We start from the raw sequence: 6,939 nt of genomic DNA on the forward strand, positions 1-6,939 counted from the left end.
CTAGTTTATTTTCCGCAACTTAAGTGGTTTCTGAAATAGTGATGTCTAGCCAACCAATTTGATAGAGTGCCCAATAATTTGGACGATAGTATTTCAAATTATTATCATTATTGGCACTTAAATGGAGGTCTTTTGTGTCTTTATGCGAAGAGAGTTGTTTGTAATTTTCAGGGTTGGATCTTCCTAATACAGCGGAAGCTATTATTTGTGAATTTGAATGAGTGTGGCCTTCTGTCATCGGCGCGGATCCTTTCAAATTAATGCTGCCAATTGTAACATCCTGAATTTTGACCCTTTTACCGGGATCAATGAAGTGTATGTTAATGCTCGTTTGATTTTAGTAAGTCGTGCTCTAAACACAATTTTGGACTTCGGGTATCGACGGGTGATTTTGGGCGAAATCTGTATAAAGTTAGGTGCGGAATTGTATGATTTGGTAGTGAAAATTTTATGGCGGGCCTTGGGATTTAATTCGGGCATTAATTATTGGAAATTAGAAAATAACAGTGGCTGTGATCTTTTGTTCATGGGGTCGTGATGGGCCGATCGTGACGCAAGTTGGGTTTTTAGAACCGGTATTTTATGGCGAGAAAGTTCCGTGAAGGATCGGAATTAATCCGACGCCGTTTGGTGGGAGAAAAATGAGAATTTACGGTTTTACCCCTCAAAATTTCCGGACTGATTTTCGAGGGCTTAAAGAATGATTTTTTTTAAGGATCTGACACCATATTATGCTGGTCATGCATATATAGGACCGGTATGGACAAAAATTGGAATTTCGGTTCGGGATCGAAAAATTACGAAAATGCCCCTAGGGCCATTTTGGCTAATTCCGAAAATTGGACAAATTTGGGGGATTAACCAAGGTTAATTAGGCTAAATCAGGTCTGGTCAGCCTTTGGTTAGGGGCAAATGACCATTCTACCCTTGAATTATTGGATGAGTATGAATCATGATCATCGGATCAAGGGCAAAAGTGTCCAAAGGTCTAGGATCTTGACATGTGGAATCCACTAACTCAAATTTGACCCATTTTGACCAGCCCTTTCTCTCTCTCTTCAGTCACTCACGCCAGCTTTCTCTCTCTCTCCCGTCCCCCCCTTGAATGCCGTTCTTCCTCCTCCGTTCCTCTTCCGTTTCTGCTCAGCCGGCTACTGTTCACGCCGGAGCAAGCCACACCGCCGGAGCTGCTGGCCGTCTGACCACCACCGTCGCCCCAGCTGACCAGCACCGCCTCACCCTTCCTTTCTTTTCCCTTTTACATTCGTAGCCGAGTAACATCGCCACCGCCGTCGCCGCCGTGACCGCGGCTTGCCCCGGAACGCCACCGTCGATTTTTACCGCGTGTCGGTGATCGACCGCCCGTTCTCGTCGTCCCGAATCGGAATTAGGCGAGTATAAACCCCTAAACCCTTAATTAGTTTAATTGTGCATTTTAGAGGGTAATTAGGGGGTTAAGTAAGCCTAATCATGGTCTATTTAGGTTTAATGTTGTGTGGGGTGATTAGGGGACCTAATTAATGCCTAATGAGGTGATTTAGAGGTGGATTAAGGCCCAAAGAGGGTGCTGCCCTGGTACTGTTCACCAGTACCGAATTTGCAATAAAATGGCTTAAGTTGTGTATTAAGTGGATTCATGGATTAAGGACCTTGAATTGGACATTTTAAGGGTTAATTAGGCTTAATTAAGGTGTAATTAAGTGTATTTGGTGGCTGGGTGGTTAGGGTATGTGATTGGGCCCTAATGAGATTGTTTAAGTGTGGTTTAGTGTCTAAATAGTACCCTGTTCTGGTACTGTTCACACAGAACCGAGATTGTGCAATTTACCTAAGTTGGGACTTATTTAGTCCATTGATTAATGACTTGGTGTTAGACAATTGGGTGACTATTGAGAGCTTATATAAATCCTATTGAATGACCCGTGATGGTGAAAATGAGGGCTAAGATCGATTTGTCCAAGGCAGGTCTTAGCGCATTGAACTACTTTGGAATGAATGCGCGGAATGAATGTTGGATTTATTGAACTAAAGTGGAAATAAATTGAATGTGCCAAGGATGAGTTAAATTCACTGACTTGGTGAATAATTGTATTCGGCATGTTGGCTTGGGTAATTGGCTTGAATTTCTGGGCATATGATTCGCACATCATGTCGTTGATTGATTGGAATTGGGTGCTTTGATGCTCATGCTTGAGCTTTATTCAAGTCGGGCCTACGGGTCGTTATATTCAATTGTGGCCTTCGGGTCGGGCCTACGGGTCGTTATATTCAATTGTGGCCTTCGGGTCGGGCCCACGGGTCGTTATATTCAATTGTGGCCTTCGGGTCGGGCCCACGGGTCGTTATATTCAATTGTGGCCTTCGGGTCGGGCCTACAGGTCGTTATATTCAATTGTGGCCTTCGGGTCGGGCCTACGGGTCGTTATATTCAATTGTGGGCCTTCGGGTCGTTATAATTGTGCATGATTCATATTGAATTCAAATGCCTAACTTGCAGGGCTGAGATAATGAAATGGGGCTATGAGCCCGGGCGAATTTATAGTGATTTACTGGTTCATGAATTTATTGTGTCGATTTACCTGTCTGGAGGTGCACTTTAGCCTAGTTTAGGATTAGGGGTTTTGTACTTTTTGAGTTTTATCTCACGGTTGTTGGAAAATCGATATTTCAGACCCCCGGCAGTAAAGATGGCGGAGCCGCTCGTGCGTTTTGGGATTTCCCACTTCATCGAGAAGACCATGTCGGTTCATCCAGTAGGAGAGGGGAATATGTACATTAGGTATTATACTTTAGTATGGGCTATATCTTTTTGACTGAAGCCCATCTTAGTTCAGCTTAGTACCCTGGCCACTGATCCTTTTTGTTGTCTGTGGCCGCGACTCGTTTTGTTGTGGCTCTTTGTAAATGGATACTGTATAAGCTTCTAAATGTTTATAAAAGAGTAAAGTTATTTTTATTTGGTGATCGTTTATGTGCGGCTATCCTTGGTCCCTGTAAATTCTGTCTGGGTGATATATATTTACTTATAGATCGTGCTTCCGCATGTGACGTGATCTCTGTGTTGGGTTTTGGGTCGGTGACGTAACCTGGGAGCGTCGCACTACTATTTCGACCTATAAGCGGGATGCTCATGCTTCGTGGGGTACGGGGCGTGACACCAGTGATGATACTATTGTCTGGCACAGTTTCCTTAATACTCCGTTCTTTTCATGAAAAATAACTTTCAGAAAAACGTTTTTCGGATTTTTCGGCGTTCATTTAACGGAAAATGAACTAGTCATGGAATACATTTTCCATCAATGGAAAAAAAACACCTTCAAAATTGAGGAAAGTGTTTTTCGCTTTTCATAACTTCTTTCACCTCATTTTCTATCACAAAACATATTTTTATTTTATTTTTATTTTTTATTTTCTTTAAAAATTTCGAATTTTTAATTATTTTTTAATTTTTAAATCTTTTCTTTTTTCTCTTCTTTTTTTCTTTTCTTTTCTTTCTTCCTTTGCCGGCCACGGCCATAGGTAAGGCTTGGCCTCGCTCGCCCAAGGCCAGCGAGCTCGACCCTCGCCTCACCTGCCTTAAGCAAGGCCTCACCAGATCGAGCAAGGCTCAAGCTCATCGGCCTTACTCTCGGTCGGCGAGGCGAGGCGAGGCCAAGCTCTAGGCCGGCGAGCTCAACCCTCGCTGGCCTCATGCTAGGGCAAAAGTAGCCTCGCTTGGCTGGCGAGGCGAGAGCTCGCCGGCCTTGGGCGAGCGAGGCCGGCCTATGGCCGGTCGCCGATTGTCACTGTGGCTGGCGATCGGCAGAGGAAGATATAAAAAAAATAAAAAAAGAAGAGAAAAGAAAAGACAAGAAATAAAAAATTATTTAAAAACTCAAAAATAAAAAATAACTAAAAATTCTATTTTAAAAAAAATAAAATAAAATTTTATTAAAAAAAGTTCTATGAGGAAAATCAAATCAGATTATCCATACCGAATGGTGGAAAATATTTTCCAGTCAATTTTCAGATCTCAGTCGAATACCGGAAAATATTGTCATTTTCCTGAAAAATGACTTTCCGGAAAACATCTTCCAAAAATATCAAATTTTTCGCAAAACGAACGGAGCCAAAGTGTGTATTAGTAGTAGTACCGAAGTCTTGCGTCTACTTGTAACCGAATTGGGCCATCTTCCTTGTGTATCAATTATCAAATTGAGCTCTTGAGATCAAATTGGTAAAAATTGATTTTGTAGTTAGGCGATCACTCTCTGAGATTGATGTTTTTCCCTGAGAGCACAATCTCAAATCCACATCACTGGACTCTGGAGACTCCGTTCTTCACCCCAGAAACAATTTTAAGTTTGGTTTCAACGACAACCTCTATATTCTAATACCAAAATCAACTTTCCCGACCAAAAAAAAAAAAAGAAGCAAAATCAACTGCAATAAGATCTCAACCTCGCAAAACTTTGATTCCGAGACTTTTATCCGCAGTGGATACATCTAGGGGTGATCGGTTCCAGGGTGAGTTGGGTCCAGACCTGGAACCTGAAACCAACCCTGCTATAATCGGTTTCCAATTTTTGGAACCTGAAACCGACCATGTTTTCCCTGGACCCTGTTTTGGAACCGACCCTATTTTTCCGGTCCGGTTTCAGGGTCTACCCGAGAACCTGTTTTTTTTTTCCTTTTTTCTGGTTTCATTTTTTTCTAGCAAAATAATATGTGTAGTAATGAAACGATTCAAAATAAAATATGAATAATAAAAACCACTATCCACCAAAAGTAACAATCCCTAAAATGGGCAATTGAAATTACAATCCATCAAAATCAACAATCCAAAAGCACTATGTGGCAAGATATAGTCTAATCGCTTAAATCTTTAAGAGTCACATTTCCAGGAATCTGTTCAACATGTTTAGCTCTTTATTTTGCGCCATGACGAGAGAACTCCTCACTTCTGTTTCCAAAAATCCGAAGGCTCCGATCCACACATCAGAATCTGATAAACAATTGTCCCATGCCATAAGAATTAAAAAGAAGTGGACAAAAAGCTCCAGCATCCTTCCCTGCCTTACGAGAGGACAAAAAGCTCCAACTGAAAAGTAATGAATATACAAAGTAGTGATTAGGATATGGGATCTTGGTGATGCCCACTTGAGGGAGAGTTATAGGTTTGCTGTCTTTTTCTTTTTGACTAAAATAGATCTAACATCAAGATATATATCTAAATATATACACTGACCTTTTGGAGGTGGCCTGAATCCAGCTATGTTACCTTCAATGGGTTCAATCTCTAAGAAAAATCCTGAAATTCATACATAAAGAAAAATCAACAAGAAACCATGCTCTAAAGACAAATGCAAATATGCCGATTAATGAAGTCTATTTACTCACCACAAAATCGGAGCTTTCACAAAAGGAAGTCTATTTACCAATGATAATGTCCTCGGTAAGACAATCCAAATCTAAAAACCCAAAAAGAGATTAAATAAAGTATTCACTCAATAGATAATATGTGAATGAATTACAAACTAGAAAGAAATTTAAACGACTTACCTGACTCAAACTTTTCCACATTCTCAATGCACTCTTCAACATTAATTGGCACGCGAACGGCTCTCAATCAATCTTGAGTGCAAATCAAACCTTCCACCACTCTAGGAGTCAAAGAACTTCGAAAGCCGTCAAGCACACGTCCCGATGTACTAAAAGTCGACTCCGAAGCAACGGTAGTCATAGGAATTGACAAAACATCCCGAGCCATCAAAGATAAGATTTTATACTTTGACCCAGTACTCTTCCACCACATCAAAAGGTCAAGATTAATGACATCTTCACTTTCGGCTTCAAGATACCGATCAAGCTCAGATTTGTTTTCATCAAGGACTGTTTTCTTCGCGTGAAGAAAGCTTTGTCGCCAAGCTTGGATGTCATCCTCATTGTCACGTTCATTGTTATCAGTATTGACATTGGAATCACTACTACTAGTACTCACACTTGAAGCACCTAAATTTTGTTTACTAGAACCAACAAGGGATTGCTCATAAAATTTATACAAACGCTCCAAGGCAAGCTTCACCTTATCATGCATCTCATCAATTTTTGCTTTATCATCATAAATTTGCCCGTAACAGAACTTTACATAATTTAACTTTTTTGTGGGATCCAACGCAACCGCAATCAACACCATCATGTTTATTTTATCCAAACTCCTATAATATTTGTCAAACTTCTCCTTCATTTTTAAACCCATAGCTTGAAACTTAGGGTCCAAAGAATTCACCGCATGATTCAAATATTTATACAAAAAAGCTGTACTCTCAAAGTAATCATTTGAAGTAACATATGAACTGCCCGACATCTGTTTAGTGGCATTATAAAACTGTTTCAGAAATTTAGAAAGAATGGTAGCATTTTCCCAATCTTCATTTCGAGGAGGATCATTGTCAATCTCCCTTAAGAAAGATGAATCATCTTCTTCCATCCTTTCAAAAGCTTTCCTGAACTTTATGGCAGTGTTTAACATTAGGTAAGTGGAATTCCATCTAGTGGCAACATCAAGACAAACTGAACCCTTGTATGTGATTCTCCCATTCTCAATACAAGATTGAAATGTTTTGGCTCTCATTGGAGAACTCCTCACATGCCTAACTACATTTCGGATACGTGCAATAGAATCACGCACCTCATTTAATCCATCTCGGACAATCAAGTTTAATATATGAGCTGTGCACCTCATATGTAAAACATCACCATTCAAGATCAAAAGCCTTTCCCTTGAAAATTTTTCCTTCAAATAATCAATGGCCACATCATTGGAACTAGCATTATCCACGGTTATTGTGGACACCTTATTTTCTATTCCCCACTCGTAAATGCACTTCTCCACCATTTTCCGAATCTCCCTACCCTTGTGACTATGCATCACCACAAAATTGATGATTCTTTTATGCA

The 6,939-nt window shown here is 40.4% G+C and overlaps 1 long non-coding RNA gene across 1 annotated transcript; it reads right to left on the bottom strand.

Moving 5' to 3' along the window:
• Positions 1–4,843: 4,843 nt before the first annotated feature.
• LOC130140098 (uncharacterized) lies at positions 4,844–5,707 on the bottom strand. Its single transcript, XR_008818094.1, has 4 exons — positions 5,542–5,707; positions 5,380–5,450; positions 5,228–5,290; positions 4,844–5,080 (listed from the first exon to the last, which is right to left on the bottom strand). It is a non-coding gene; the product is annotated as an uncharacterized LOC130140098 (long non-coding RNA).
• Between the last annotated feature and the right edge of the window lie 1,232 nt (positions 5,708–6,939).

Source organism: Syzygium oleosum, unplaced genomic scaffold (assembly GCF_021117445.2).
Source record: "Syzygium oleosum isolate NSW1041296 unplaced genomic scaffold, Sole_v2.1 Sole_v2.01, whole genome shotgun sequence".
In the NCBI taxonomy this organism is placed as follows: Eukaryota; Viridiplantae; Streptophyta; class Magnoliopsida; order Myrtales; family Myrtaceae; genus Syzygium; species Syzygium oleosum.